Below are 17,230 nucleotides of genomic sequence, written 5' to 3' on the forward strand. Positions count from 1 at the left end.
GCAGGGTAATAAAAATAAAAACAATAGAAAACACTTTCAGTTTTCTTGTGAATTAGAATAATTATTCTTGGATGGGTGTGGTAGCTCACACCTATAATCCTAGCACTCTGGGAGGCTGAGGCAGGAGGATCACTTGAGGTCAGGAGTTCAAGACCAGCCTGAGAAACAGTAAGACCCCGTCTCTACTAAAAAATAGAAATACTTAGCTGGGAACTACTAAAAATAGAAAAAATTAGCCAGGCTGGGGGCACACGTCTATAGTCCCAGCTACTTGGAAGGCTGAGGCAGGAGGATTGCTTGAGCCTAGGAGTTTAAGGTTGCTGTGAGCTAGGCTGATGCCACAGCACTCTACCCCAGGCAACAGAGTGAGACTCTGTCTCAAAAAAAATAAAATAAAATAACTATTCTCCTCAAAGCAGATTTATAAGGAAACAATAATCAGTGAGATCAATAACTTCATGAATAGTAAAACCTCACTAACTGCTGCCAAAAATTCTGCTTTAAGTTAAAAAAGTCTTCAGTGTTGTTTCTGCTCTCATCTTAGAGCCAGTAGGCTGAATTGTGATACAGTCTAAGAGGCAGAGAGTCTATGAAAGTTTATAGATTCATCTCTAGAAAGCAGCATAAGCTAATCCACAAACTTTATTGAGAACCATACAAGCAAGCATCGATAGGCAGCTATAAGAGCTGTATATTTTTACTGGTCTAATAAGGAGTGAAAGGTAATATACACAGGGTGACATCCTCCTATCTATAACAACTCTACAGTGGAGATTTTTCATCACTATTTGAAGCTTTTTATACCAAATCTTGATTTTGCCAGGGTTTTTTCCAGATTAAATTTAGAAAAAAAACTTGGACAGCCTCACACGGACTGTCTGGTTTTATTGTTAAAAACAATAGGACGGGTGCAGTGGCTCACACCAGTAATCCTAGCACTTTGAGAGGTCAAGGCAGGAGGATTGCTTGAGGCCAGGTGTTCAAGACCAGGCTGAGCACCACAGTGAGACCTCATCTCTACAAAAAATAGAAAAATTAGCTGGGCATGGTGGTGTGTGCCTGTAGTCCCAGCTACTTGGGAGGCTGAGGCAGGAGGATGGCTTGAGTCCAGGTGTTTGAGTTTGCAGTGAGCTATGATGACGCCACTGCACTCTAGCCCAGGTAACAGAGTAAGACTCTGTCTTAAAAAAAATAAATAAATAAATAACCAACCTTCTTCATACAGAAAACACTATTCTATTGCCGACTTTTTTTCGATCATGTATTATTAATACTTCCTTCCCCCATGTCCCCAGTCTAGTTCTCATATTTCAAGTAATCAATCAAAAAAGCACACTAAATAACTAACGTTCATTAAAAAAAAAACAACTAATGAAGTTTAAGTAAGCATAATACTTAAGTATTCTTACATGAACCAGGTAAAATGCACTTAGGACCAAGTTAAATACATACTCAGCCTAAAGTCTCCAGTATTCTTTGAATAAATAAGATAATTAAACAAATGCGAGCTAGAAAGGAGTAGAAAGCAATTTAGATTTTTTAAAGTAAATTGATTTCCCAAACTGGAGGGAAAATACTCTGTGTACGGTTCCAAAAGGAATGACTTTTGCAAGTTATGTTTCTAGGCACTGGTGAGATATAAACTCCCAGTAGAGAAGCAATAGTGTGAGTTTCCTTGGCCATTTTTACCTTCAACACAAAGCCTTTCTTCTAACGGGAAATTTTAACTCGTTCAACCCATCTGCATAGATCCTCACTAAAACCTGGCACAGTGGCTTAATAACCACATTTATCTCAGCCGGCTCCTGGGGCACCTTTCAGAACTGTCCCTCAGTCCTGCTTTTATCTTACTACAATGTAACGTAACTATGGAAACATAGGATTCAGGGTTATATTTTCTCTTATAAATAAATACAGCTGCCTTTTATAATCCAATTCCATCTAAATGGTGGCATTTAGGGTCAACTTTTCTTAATATTTTTTAAAGAATGGGAAAAAGTAAACATTTAAGTGGAAAAGGAATAAAAAGAAAACAAGCATCTTTATAAAATACAGGGCAGATTTTGTTTTCATAATTACAAAGGAGGCCGTATTTCGTTCTCTTGCACTGCTATTTAATGGCCAGAAAGCCTTGGCCTTCTTCAAATCCTTAAATGACCCTGGTGAGGTCAGAGCAGAAGGCCCAGGCTTGCAGTCCTCACTTGAAGGTGGGAAGAGAAAAACCTACACCAGCTGCTTATATGGAGACAACAGAGACTGAACATCACCCCACTCCTAATTAGGAACTGTGAATTCTCCCTGTGCTACCTGCTCCTGAAGGTTGAAAGTCACATGAAATATTCCAGCAGGTAGCATTCTATTAACAGTATTGTAAACAAAGAATCTCCAGTAATGTCATAATAAAAAGACATTTAAAAATAATACTTTTGAGGGCTGGGCGCAGCGGCTCACGCCTGTAATCCTAGCCCTCTGGGAGGCTGAGGCGGGTGGATCGCTCGAGACCAGCCTGAGCGAGACCCCATCTCTACTAAGAATAGAGAGAAAAATTATCTGGACAACTAAAAATATACATAGAAAAAATTAGCCAGGCATGGTGGCGCATGCCTGTAGTCCCAGCTACTCGGGAGGCTGAGGCAGGAGGATGGCTTAAGCCCAGGAGTTTGAGGTTGCTGTGAGCTAGGCTGATGCCACAGCACTCACTCTAGCCCGGGCAACAGAGCGAGACTCTGTCTCAAAAAAAATAATAATAATAATAATATTTTCGTGCTAACTGCATGTCATAAATATGGCCACTGTCCAATGTAGAATGTGGCTCAATTTTTATCAGCAATAACCAAACATAAATCTATCAATCTTACAAGGATCCCTCACCCTGCAATCAGGGAGATCCTGTATTGACTTATTACTGCAACACCTGAAACAAGTTCCTTTATACCTGAGCTCCAGGCTTCTCATCACTCTAAGGGCAACAGCAACTCCACTGCTGTCCCCAAATAAATATTCAGTAAATGAAAGTTTATTTTTGGCCAGTTTTGTTATTTTCATCATTTATCTAGTGAGGGGAAGGAACACTTAAGCGGCCAAAATGTTAATGATGGTTCTCTCTCTAATGATGGTGAGATTAGAAATATTTTTTCTTTCCTTATCTGTGCTTTTCTGTAGTTCTCAAATTTTCTGCCATGAATGCTTCAATGCCTTAGTAATCATTTTTTTATAAATTCATCACTGTCCTGAATAAATATCATAATCAGATTTTGAAGAAACATTGTCCTTGGCTAATAATAATTCCTACTAAGAACAGTCAGTTTGAGGTTCAAGCCCTGAGCCATTTCTGCTGAGCCCCCAGGAGACCAGGACAGGAAATTCAGTGTCACAGACCCTGACTTAGCTCCAACTCTGTTGGGGGGAGACAGGTGCAGGGAAAGGCTGGTACCACAATCCTGCTGGCCCCTCACCTGCTGGAGTGGCTCAGTTCAGGGACAAGTAACACATCCACACTCTCCTGTCTGCCAAGTGATGAGAAGCTCAGCTCTGAGGCTGGGCCTGTGCAGAGTATTTTTGTAAAAGCACCCAAGTGACGAACACGTAGCCAGTGTTGAGAGCCACTACCCCAACGGGGCCATGAACCTCTAAGCACCAACTCCCCATAAAAACGAGAAGCAATTTCAATTCTCTCACAATTCAGCTATCTCTCCCTATCTGTAAGAAGAGGAAAAGGGGCCTGGGGGCTACTCTTATATAGTCTTATAAAACTGTACCTTGTAAACAAAAATTTTTTATCCTCTTAGATTTTTACAAGTATAGAACAAAAAGCTAGATACTTTCAAAATTCAAAAGCCAATTTATACTACATTGATTAGTATAAATGAAGCTTTAAAAAAGATAAATGATACATTCCCAACCATATTCTAGAGTACAGATAAAATCTGATGGTTTAAAGGGCTTTAAAGAGATCTTAAAACCACAGTATCTCCTACTCTTTAAACTTTACCCCTTTTCATCTTATGCTGTGTGTGGAGGTTGTTTTTTAATGAGAACATACAGAAATTTCTCCCAGTCAGAACACAAAAAGGCCCACACTGACCAACTCGGACAAATACGGAAGATTAACAGTAACTTCGTATCACTTACGTTAAGTCAATGTTACTTTGACACCATTAGAATAATTCTAGTCAGGGGGGGAGGCTGAGCCTCTCTTCATTGCCCTAAATTTTCAACAAGATTCCTCTCTTGCAGGGGTTGGGGGAGAGTGAGAGTGAGATTTAAATACATGGGCAATTATATGCTTCACAGTCCCAAGCAAATGTTAAAAGAAAAAAAGGAGGTAGAGGGAGTTGTAAATATTATGTGCTGGGCTGGTACCAAGCATTTTACACAGTTATTTCATTTAAACATAGTAATCCTATAATGTGGCTACTATTGCCCTAGATCATAGATGAAGCTCAGGGAAGTTTAAAAAAAATCACAAAATCCTGGAAAACACTTAGGAGATTAAAAAAAAAAATCACAAAAGTCAGCAAAGCAAAAAACTCTAATGTCTGTACTCAAATAATGAGTAATATGAACATTATTTTTAAAAACGTATCATTCATTTCTGACAGGCATAATGGAATTTCTACGAAGCAGATTTATGTGTTACATTTAAATGTGTTTGCATTCCCTTAGAAAAAATGTGAGTAGCAACAACCAAAATGTTTGTTAGGGGAAAAGGAAAAGGGAGTCTGGAGTCAGGACTGACCTCCAATGATCCAAAGTGGACAACAGCAATTGGAAGTCTCTGGTAATTTCAAGGATTGTTATTGCTGGTTGGTCCTAAATCAAGGGAAAGCATACTCTCAATATTCATTAAACTTGTGAGGTAGCATTGATCTTGGCAGTGATCTCAAATTGTATTAGTCCTTTGACCTTATCCAGCTCATCTTGTAACTGAGTGGAACCTGCAATAGCGCAATCCACAGTTCTGAAGACACAGTAAATCTAAATGTGTTGTCTGGAAAAAGTGACAAAAGGTCTCTTCATGTAGTTATGGGAAGCAAAGGCAAAGATACCTTTAAAATAGAGCACTAGGTGATTTACTGAGGCCTTTGAAAAGTGAAATTATAGAATTCTAGAGACAGGCATCTGCATCTAATGTTATCGCTACTCATTTGACTACTGGTTGTGTAATATAAGAATATACAAGAACATATCCTGCTTTTAAAGAGATTAGAATTCAATTAGAAAGCATGGTGCCTGACACATATTAATAAGTGCTCAGCAAAGACAACAAAGACCTGCTGAATGGAAAAAAACAAAGGATGGTAATGAAACAAGCATACACAGATGGTAAAATAACACAAATGTGACTAATGCAGTAAGAAAGGTATGAAGCATTTCTGGAGTTTGCAGGGTGGAGACATTGCTCCCAGTAGAAGAAATCATGAAGGGCTTCATGAAGACAGCATGGGCCTGAGAGGTGGGGGGGATTCCCCAGACTATCCTTTCACTGACTGAAGAATTGGGCTTATTATAGTATGGCAGTCTTCAGACGTACGCTTTCAGCTTGATTTAAACCAAACTTCATGCAAAGAATAAAGAAACATTAACCTTTAAATATCCTTTCCTTCTAGAAATTTGACAACTAAATCTCATTGAAATGTCAGAAATTGGTATCTCAGTTCCATTTAGTCCACCAATCTCATGAAATTTTATAGCCTTGCATGGCAAAACCCCATGATGGTAAAGAGATGAGTCATTTAAATCTAATATATATGCAATTGTTATGCATGCAAATTGGCACAAATTCCTCCTTCTTTAAGACCTCTATTATTTGCTCCAATTGAATAAAAGTATAAAGAAAAACAAATTTAAATCTTGGAAAACCTCTAAGGTGCTCTAGGATGCTTTCCTGGTCCTCTCCCTGTCCCTCTCCCTGTGTTTATCTGCTACATATTAACAACACTAAAACAATAGAAGACATCTATAAACAACAGTTCCTGAAAGGAAGACCTAAGACATTCTGGTGCATATCTTAGTAACAGATGTTTTGATGCTACATCTGAAATCCAATACTTGGCAAAGCAGTGATGATACACCTCACTGTAACACAACAGAGAAAGATAAGTTATACTTGATTTGATTGTATTTATCATAGCTCCTCAAAGCCATTCTAGTTCAAGTTTATTATTCTTCAACACGCTTGCTGTCACTGAACACAGTCTTCTTTACTTTAGAGTCTGAGAGTCTAACCATTTGAAACGGAAATGAAGTCTCACAGAGGCTGTATTGGAATGCTACATACCCTCAAGGGATGGCAGAACACTACCAACTACTGAGTCAATCTCACTTCACAGATATGCAACTTGCCCAAGTCAGCATAGCCAGTCAATGGCAGACAGGAGCAGAGCTCAGGTTTCTGGACTGAAAGTTGTAACTAACACATGTACACACCATCACAGCTTTCCTGTAAGGCTACAATGATCTCTGTTAAACAAGTAAGTCCTGACTAAATCATGGATTCTAAGTGTCTTCATGGTAGACTGGCAAGGAAAAAAATGGATAATCTGTGAACACTTTTTCTACACTAAGTTTTTAAATATTTTTGTTACAGTTTTTTGTTTGTTTCAGAGAGGAGTTTAAAAGTTTGGGTGAATTATCTGGTGGGTTGATATAGTATCTGTATCCACGGTTAGAATTGCTCATCCTAAAGCAATTGCTACATTTATTATTCACTCCACACAGCAGGCATTTTCCTAGACTAAGTAACTGCTGTTTGGTTTGGTTACGATAGTAGTAGCAGCAACGATGGTGGTAGTAACAATTAATAAATGGTAATAATTAATAAGGAGAGTCTCCCATATTCAGCCTAGAGCAATTGGATGTAACACTGGAACGGAAAACAGAAACAAAATCCACTATAGGATATTTTTCACAAAAGGATCAGTTAAAGTCCTGCTACTATCACCCTCCAGAGCAACGCTTTTAAAACTTGAATATGTACGTAGATTATTCAGGAATCTTGTTAAAAATGTAGATTTTTTTGATTCCGTAAATCTGAGGTGGGGGGGCCTGAGATTCTACATTTCTAACAAGCTCCCAGGATATTCTGATGCTGCTGGTCTATAGACCACACTGAGTAACGAGGGATTAGAGCATGGAAATTATTTGTTATGGAGAAAGTGTTATTGTTTAATTTTACTTATGGGAACAAAATACCACTACGTTAGTGACCCTCCAGATACAACCTAAGTAGGGGTCAAAAATCAACCACACATTGTGCATACTTTTTCTCTCTCCAATCACTGTTTCCTTCTTTCAAGAAGGAAATACACCAGCAGAGTTAAGAGAGAACTGCCATTTCCCCTTAGCAGACCTGGAAAACGGGTTTTCAGGAAGGGCCCTCACAGGGGGCCTGTATGTAAAATACAGCTGAAGGCATCACTTGGACATATACTTGGTGTAAAACAACAGGATCAGGATCATTTGCTACAAGTTGCTACAAGTTTTTTCCCCATAACAAGAATTCCTGTAGTTAGCACTTTTTTTATGACAAACTTTTGAATTGGTTAGGACTTAACATACGTAATTCTAAATCATCAGAGAAGCCTTAATTGGTCTTTGAAGGGTGGAATCCATTCTGTTTCCAAAATATATGACCCTTCTAAAACCCATGAAGAAGTGGATTTTCTCTCACCTGGAATTCAAATATCCTGGTTCTATGGACTCTCGATTAATTATATTAAAGAAAGTGAGGTCGAGGACATTCAAGTCTCAAATCAAAAATCGGAGCGGGGGGTGGGGGGGGGTTGGGGGGAGCTCGAAATACCTAAAAGCATCTTAGTTACTGTTAAGGACTTGGCCAGGCCCAGTGGCTCACCATGCCTGTATTCCTAGCATTTTGGGAGGCCAAGCCAGTCTGGGCAACACAGTGAGACCCCCATTTCTACAAAAAGTTTTTAAAATTAGCCAGGTGTGGTAGCCCACACCTACAGTCCCTACCCAGGAGGCTGAGGCAGGGGGGTCACTTGAGGCCAGGAGCTGGAGGCTGCAGTGAGATATGATACCACCACTGCACTCTAGCCAGGGCAACAGAGTGAGACCCTGTCTCAAAAAAAAAAAAAAAAAAAAAAAACCAAACAGAGAATCATAAAAACTAATACCTGAACTTTTAAACATTTTTATGTTAACTTAAATCATATAAAAGATCGTTTATTCACCAATCTTTAGACATGAGACAAAGGCCATTTCTTTGAGAATGGCCTGCTGAATGTAGTTCTTGGTTGTTTTTCAGTTTCTGCTTCTTTCAAGAGGATAAAACACTAAAAGATCCTTGAGAAACAATGTGAGTGCAGAAGCCTCCCATCTTTTTATAATCCCCCTTCCTCCTGTACTTAATTCAACAGCAATATTTTTTAGCACAGAGGTTCTCAAATGTTAGTATGCTTCAGAATCACCTGGAGAGGTTAGTAAAACACAGATTTCAGGGCCTGACCCTCAGGTTTTCTAATTCTGGAGATCTGGGGTGGAGCACGAGAATTTGCACTTCTGACAAGTTTCAAGAGAGGGATGCTGCTCATCTGGGAACCACATTTTGAGAATGCACCTTCACTGATTCTGACTTCCATAAAAAGCACATTTTTCTGTATTCATATTATAGTAATTTATGTAATATTTAATTAAATTCCATAATTTAAGGCCAAATACTACTGATTCTTGGTAACTTATAACTCAACTGGGAGGGACAGAAATGCCTGGGCACTCAACTGGGATGTCCACGGACAGTGAACCCTCTGTGGGCATCGGTTGACTTGTCACGGAAAGAATAAAGAGCACTTGATAAGGCAGTGAACTGGTCAAATGGACAACAGTTACGAAAACTTCAACAGCATTAAGTTGATGCTTATAACCTTCCTGCATTTACCCAGCACAAAGAAGATTTTAAAGAAACATGAGCTAGAAATATATGGTTTTCTAATAATCACATACTTATTAAAGATTTTTTCTCATCAGTTGGCAATGCAGACAGACTATGTTACTACACAGGGTGATCTGGCTTTAATTTTTAGGTATAAAAATTCCCTGTTGAGATCTGACACATGAGCCTTACTGCCTTTACCACTGACATCCTCTGAGAAATCAAAAGGTAATTTGTGATTCAAAAGTTTCTGTGACTTTAACTGTCTTTGAAGACTTCACCTTGTTCTCTAGGAGGAGTTTCAATGCATTGATCCATACACACTGAAGTTTTTATAGATGCAAACCCAGGCTAGCGGAACTTATTGTGCCCTTCTGGGTTCATTGTGCCCCAAATCCATTTTCATTCAACTAAATAACAAGCATATATGCTAGAACACAAGTCACCCTCACACACACATCTCTTGGATATCCAGCTGCACTGATAAACCAAGAAAAGATTAACCAGTTGTGACAGTTTGTCAAGACCTCATGAAATTCTTTGGCCAGGTGTGGTGGCTCATGCCTGTAATCCTAACATTCTGGGAGGCTGAAATAGGAAGATCGCTTGAGTCCAGGAGTGTGAGGTTGAGGTGAGCTACGATGACACCACCGCACTCTACACAGGGCAACAGAGCAAGACTCTGTCTCCAAAAAAAACAAAAAAACCTCAGGAAAAAGATTCACCTCCAACTGCACACACTTGCACAGAGGCCAAGGACAAAGCAGTCGCTGCCTCTTGTCTTACTCCTCCCCAGCTTAACTCCTCAGTCTTAACTACACAGGCACTGAAAGGCAACAGAACCCCAATGCCATTAAAACAACAACAACAAAATTTTTAAAAACCCGCAAGAAACAAAAACCCTAGAAATTCCAGCTCAATTTCACTTCCAAAAGCTATAGAAAACCTAAGTTATTTATAAAATATATATCCCATGATGTTTGGATCTGACTTGCTTTATGCTTGCTTCTCTTCTTGGTCAAAAGATATGAAATATATATACACCAGGGGGGAAAAAACATCATTAGCGAACAAAAGTAGTATCTATAAAGAAAACCCAAAATGATCTGCAAAGAGTTATTAGAATTAATGAGAATTTAGCAAAGTTACTGCCTAGAAGATCAGTATATACTAAAGTCAACAGCATTTCTAAGCTACAACAAAAAAGACTCAGAAAATTCAACTTAAAATGACCACTTGTGGCATATTCATACAGCAATGAGAATGAATGATCTGCAAACTGACTCATTTTACAAGTCAGGACAGTGACAGCCCTCAGGGAATGTCAGTAACAGGAGAGAAACAAGAGGAGGGCTTCTAGGGAGCTGCTAATGTTTTGTTTCATGATCTGGGTGCTAGTGTTTAGTTTGAAAATTCAGCAAGCTGTACACTCACACATATAGAAAAATGTATGTATCATATTATACTTCAATAAAATTTTTTTTTTTTTTTTTTTTTTTTGAGACAGAGTCTCACTTTGTTGCCCGGGCTAGAGTGAGTGCCGTGGCATCAGCCTAGCTCACAGCAACCTCAGACTCCTGGGCTTAAGCGATCCTACTGCCTCAGCCTCCCGAGTAGCTGGGACTACAGGCATGAGCCACCATGCCCGGCTAATTTTTTTTTTTTTTGTATATATATTTTTAGTTGGCCAGATAATTTCTTTCTATTTTTAGTAGAGACGGGGTCTCACTCTTGCTCAGGCTGGTCTCGAACTCCTGACCTCGAGCGATCCACCCGCCTCGGCCTCCCAGAGCTAGGATTACAGGCGTGAGCCACCGCGCCCGGCCAATAAAAATTTTTAAAGATACCATTTGCAATAGCAAAAAATTTTTAAATACCCAGGCACAAATCTAACAAAAGATGTGTAAGAACTTCTATGAGGGTTAATTTTTTTTTTTTTTTTTTTAAGAGACAGGGTCTCACTCTGTTGCCCAGGCTGGAGTGCATGGTCAATAGCTCACTGCAGCCTCAAACACATGGGCTCAAGCCATCTTCCTGCCTCAGCCTCCCAAGTAGCTGGGACTACAGGCATGTGTCACCACTCCTGGCTAATACATACATTTTTTTTCTTTTGTAGAGATAGGGTCTCACTATGTTGCTCAGGCTGGTCTCAAACTCTTGGGCTCAAGCAATCCTGCCACCTCGGCCTACCAAAGTGCTGTGATTACAGGCATAAGCCACAAGACCCATGTGATGAAGACTTTTTTAATGTAAAATGTTTATTGTTAAAGTAGACCTAAATAAACGAATATACTATATTTTCAAATTAGAAAATCCAATACTGTAAAGATGCTAGTTTTTTCCACACTGAACTATCTGGCCAATGCCATCCAACATCATTTTTTAATGTCAATCTATAAGAATGACCTAGCCACCTGTATAGCAGAACACAATGGGGAAACTGATCCTACAGTTATCAGTAATGCACATGATGTGGTACTGCCTTGGGGATAGACAAACCGAACACTGAAACAGAATACAGAGCTCAGAAGATGATCTTCAGTTATCTGGAAGCCTGGTATGGCAGAACCAGAGTCACAGCTCAGTGAGAAAGGCTGGGCTATTCAATAAATAGTGCCAGGACAATAGGTTACTTATATACAGGAAAATGAATTCCTACTTCATACTGCTTTTAAAAAAATCAATTTCAAGGATTTAAATGTGAAATGTAAAAAAAAAAAAAAAGGAAAAGAAAAAAAGTAAATAAATAAAAATAAAGGTGAAATGTAAAACTTTTAGAAGAAGATATAAGAGAGCATTTTTATGACGGGGTAGCAAAGGACTTTTTAAAACAAGACACATAAGGCATTAATCTCAAAGGTAAAGGAGAAACTTTTTAAAACAGTATTTTAAAAACCAGAACTTCTGATAATAAAAAAAAAAAAATTAAAACCAAGTGAAAAGAGAAACCACAAGCTAGGAAAAAATATTTATACATAACAAAAGATTTATATAAGCAATAGACAAATAACTCTTAGCAATCAATTACAAAAGGCAAAAAAAAGAGAAAAATGGACAAGAAGAGAATAGGCACTTTACAAAAGAAAACAAATCAATGGCCAATAAATATATGAAAAGATGTACAACCATATTAGTTATGAAGGAAATACAAATTAAAACCACAATTAGCTATCATTTCACATGCTCCAAATTGGTAAAAATTTTGAAGTCTGATAATACTGGTGATATTAGAACCACTTAGGAAAACAATTTTACATATAAATAGTAAAGTTTAACATGCACATGCCCTATGATGCAGCAATCACAATGTGTATAGCAGCATTGTTCACAAAAGCCGCAAACTGGAAACTATCCAAATGTCCATCAACAATGAAAGGATAAACTGCAGTATATTCATACAATGGAATACCATACAACAGCAAAAGTGAATACAGATACATGTATTAACGTGGACAAATGAATGTCAAGGAACAAAGTTGATAGTGGAAATAGTTGTGCAACTGTATACATACTACCAAAGCTTATCAAACTGTATGCTTATTATAGAATATATAAATTTTATTATATGTAAATTATGTCTCAATAAAGATATCCCCAATATAGCTGAGCAAATAAAGTGAAACCAAAAGTTCAAAAAGTATCATTCCATTTACAAAAAGATCAAAATCAGGCATAACATTAATATAAATGTAGTTAAATTATAAAGACAATTAAAAATATACAAAATTCAGGATAGTCATGTCCTTTCACAGGTACAACAGATAGGAATGGAATTACAAAAAGTGATACAAGAGACAAAAAGTACAAGATGGGTGGTGATACAGGGTATTTATGTTTTTTCTTAACCCTTACAACCAAATACATAAGTTACATGTTCCTTTATTATACAAGCAATGCTTCAAAATTTTTAAAAATAAAGAAAATTTTAATAGTTCCATTTTAGAGAGATCACTTTAAAGAGAACAAATTTATTTTAGCAAAATTTGATAAGAAATAATAATTAAGGCTAGCTACTTTGTTTTGCTTTCAGGTTCCCCCTTAACTTCAAAATTGCAAAACTCCATTGCCTCTTAAATTTTCTGAATTTGATAATAGTTTTAGAAAATACATCCTTAAGTACTAAGGGCTAAAGGGCTATAAATGTATTCAACCTACTCTCAGAGTTCAAAAGTGAAATTTTATATCTATATTTTTTTCCCACAAAGAGATCATAATAAAGCAAATGCAGCAAAGGTTTAAAATGTGTAAGCCTGCTATTTTTGCAACTTGACATTTTTTCAAAATTAAAAAGTAAAATTAAAACTGTGCTGCCCAAGGAGGATTAAAAACTCAGCATTGGAAACATCATTTGATACTGAAAATACACTTTTTATGCCTCTATCCTAGTCTATTTTTTTCTAGTCTGTTCATTTTTTATTTTAATTAATCACATAACTGAGTTGCCTGTTCCGCCTACCACTGGTCTCAGACTAAGGTGCTGGAATGGCCAGATTGGAGCATCAGAACATACTTGACTTGAAGAGATTCATTACTGAAGTGCTTGGGCTAAAATTAATTGTCATCGAGTAGTCAAGTGGTTTTATGTGGCACCCTAAGTGGTGGCACTTTGGGAGAGAACACTGCAGATTCACAAATTTCTGTTTAGAAAGAGCATCATTTTTTTTCCCCTGGGGAATAAGAAACACAGATAGTCAAATGTCTCCCAACTTCAGAAAAAAAAAAAAAAAAAATGACAGAATTCAATTCCCTCTCTTAACATTGTAGCTTTTCTAAAGCAAAGTAATTTATGCTGTATGAACATTGAAGGGAAACATTTTGGTTCCCAAACTTGACACAGTATCGTCCACATGCCTTCTTTTGCTTCTTTTTACAGTATAGAAGGCTGCAGCAGGCGAGTATAAGCTCTTTGAATGCAAAATCCACATTCTAATAGATACTTTTAAACTAATGATAAATAGCTTTGTGCTTTCTTTACAACATTATATTCAATATGAATACACATGTCAAATGTACAATACGCTTGACCTAGGGAAAAATAAGACCAGATGAGCAGGGAACGCGTACCATCTCAAAGAGGACGCTGAAACTTGCCAACCACCATACACCCTAACTCATTAGAAATTTGCATTAGTTTCCTCTGGGTCAAAAAGGCACTTTTCTTAGAAAAATTTATCATGCCCTTGTTGGTCATAAATACAAATCTTTTAGGAAAAAGTCCCCAGAGTAACCATAGCTCATTGATAAGTTAATTACTGGTGAGATGAAGCATGTGACCAATGTCTTTGGGGAAGGCTCTGTTTAATATTTATTACAGTAACCACAAAGGCCTTCCTGCTATAAATTAAAGCCACCCACAACATTTTAATTCTGGCTACTGAGTAATTAGAGAAGTAATAGGTAGCTGCTGATATATTTCAGCACTTTAATACAAACAACCGTGACAGTCTGGAGACCCTGACTGTATACGGGGTCTCTAAATGTATTTTGCTGTTATCCCAGGTCTCCTGAGGAGGGAAAATGAGGGAAAGCACTGAGGATAGAAAAAGAAAAACATACTTCTAAACACAACAATAAAGTATCTCCGACACCAGCATTCTTCATTTTCTAGAGTTTTGGAAACTTTTGAAATTTTGATCAAAAATATGAATGCTTGTCCTTAGAAATTACACATTCACACACAAACTCATCATTTCAAATTTAATTTCAGAGGGTTCACTGGCTCGAATTTAAAATGTCCTGCACTACACAGATTGTCATAATACTGCATATGAGGTAAAAATAAACACTGAGTGCCAACTCAAGCTTTTATATTTAAAGAATGACCAACTAAGAGTCAGAACTAAACAGAATTGTTAAGAGATAACACACAATCGATGGGCTTTAAAAGTAATAATTTTAAGAATGTTTACATTCATGAAACTCATTAACTAATGTGATGTTTCCTACAAAATGCAGTCGTAAACTTATTTTAGCTACTAACTCCCTTCTTCCTAAACAAAGACTTGCCCTAAGACAATTATTAATTACAACCAATTTACTGGGCACTCACAATGCAAGAGTCTGTTGAAAACAAAAACTACTGACCCAAATAGTGTTCCTAGGATATAGTCTGTAGCATACCGCTCCAATTGTTTAACTTAATCCTTGTTCTTTTGTAAATCCTTGTTCAAATGTAAATTACATCTGGCAGAGTCTCAGAGCATGGGGTATCTGATCTTTTCTGTTGATCTCTATCAATACAAAATTACAAATCTCTGCTTCCTCACACATAAGTCAAAGAAGAGCAGAGAGCAAGCTGATTTAGTTCTAACAAACCAGGGGGGGATTTGAACAAATCTAAATGCAAACTTTATATTTGATCAGAGAGACAGAAGATCAAAAATATAATGACTCAAGTAATACACTATTATAAAATGATTTATTAATGGATTACCAGATAAAGTACTGTAATCATGGATTTCACTGGTTAAATTTACCTTCTTACACTCTTTAGGACCAACAGACAGAAGAACATGTAAACAAACACACATTTCTTTCTTAGGGCCTATTTGTTGGATGAGTGCTCCACAGAATTTTAACAAAAGTGTAATTTATTCAACAGTTGAGCACCTGACAAAATTACAAAGCAATAACTATCTCTCAATCTTAGGAATTCATCTTTATTTGTTTAAAAGTCCTCAAATACACTTTTAATCAGGCCTAAAGAAATCCACATGAAATGTTTAAAAAAAAAACTTACAGATACTTAGAAATAACTATTACCCACCCATCTAAAAAACATCCCTAATTACTAAGGAACCTTTAAATTTTTCTTTCTTTCTTTTTTTTTTTTTTTTTTTGAGACAGACTCTCACTCTGTCTCCCTGGCTAGATAGAGTACAGTGGTGTCATCATAGCTCACTGCAACCTCAAACTCCTGGGCTCAAGCGATCTTTCTGCCTCAACCTCCAAAGTAGCTGAGACTACAGGCACTGGACACAATGCCCACACCTGGATAATTTTTCTATTTTTAGTAGAGACAGGGTCTCATTCTTGCTCAGGCTGGTCTTGAACTCCTGACCTCAAGCAATCCTCCCACCTTGGTCTCCCAGAGTGCTAGGATTACAGGGGTGAGCCAAAAATATCTTTATGTACAACTTTTCTAGAAGCAATTAGGCAGTTTGTATTTAAAACTTAAATAAATGTTCATGTTCTTTTACTACATCTCCATTTCAAATAATTTATATTAAGAAAATAATTGGTTAAAAAGGCAAAAACAAATATATAATAGACGCTCACTGAAGTTACTGTTTGTAGTAAAAAATTAGAAACAACCTAAATGTCTATCAATAGGGGATTGAGCGAATAAATTATCATTCATAGATATAATTAAACACAATACAGCAGCCAAAAAGACAAGGTAGGCACATATATATTCACATGGAAAGGAAGGTATTATGGAAGGCATTATTCTGTTAAGTTAAAAAGCAGGTTAGAGAACAGTTCATATAGATAATCTCATTTATGTAAAATTATATGCATACATATACACAGGTGCCTGAATATACACCCATATTTTTTCTTTCTTTCTCAAAGTATACACTTCAAACTTTGAGAAATGATTGCCCTTAGGGAGTAAGAGGGAAGGAAAGGGTTTCTTGTTTGATTATTTATTATTTATTCTCTGAACGAGGGAGAAAAAGAAAAAAAAAATCTCTAAAGCCCTGTGTAATAGATGTCATGAAATTATAAAAATTCCTTGGGCTTTTTCCCTGCCTCTGCTATGTTGCACAGACGTGGAGGTTTGGGTGCATTCAAACTTCAGCTTCACCTATAACCCACTGCCACAGCCAAGGAAGGCATTACTGCTGGAGACGTAAATGGACATGAATACTGCTTTCCAAGAGATACTTAAGACCGCTCTGGTCCACAATGGCCTAGCACGCGGAATCACGAAGCTGCCCAAGCCTTAGACAAGCACCAAGCCTATCTTTGCGTGCTTGCACCCAACTGTGATGAGCCTGTATACATGCAGTTAGTAGCGGCCCTTTGTGCTGAACACCAAATCAACCTAATTAAGGTTGATGACAACAAAAAACTAGGGGGATGAGTAGTCTTTTGTAAAATTAACACAGGAAAAAACCCCACAAAGTGGAGGGTTGCAGTTGTGTAGCAGTTAAGGACTATGGGAAAGACTCTGGCCAAGGATGTCATCGAAGAGTACTTCAGATACAACAATTGAACAAATAAAAAATTTGACTCATGTTTCTTAAAAAAAAAAATTGGAAACCAATTTAAAATAATAAGACCTGCATTTTTTGAACAGGTAAACTCATACAGACAAAGGACTACCTCTTC

At 37.3% G+C, this 17,230-nt stretch overlaps 1 protein-coding gene and 1 pseudogene across 4 annotated transcripts in view; one reads left to right on the forward strand and one right to left on the reverse strand.

The window, feature by feature from the left end:
• KIF13A (kinesin family member 13A) overlaps window positions 1-17,230 on the reverse strand; it is a 193,354-nt gene that overhangs the window by 148,350 nt on the left and 27,774 nt on the right. The window lies entirely within an intron of this gene.
• Window positions 5,443-17,114, forward strand: LOC123638611 (annotated as a pseudogene).

This window comes from Lemur catta, chromosome 5 (genome assembly GCF_020740605.2).
Source record: "Lemur catta isolate mLemCat1 chromosome 5, mLemCat1.pri, whole genome shotgun sequence".
NCBI lineage: Eukaryota > Metazoa > Chordata > Mammalia > Primates > Lemuridae > Lemur > Lemur catta.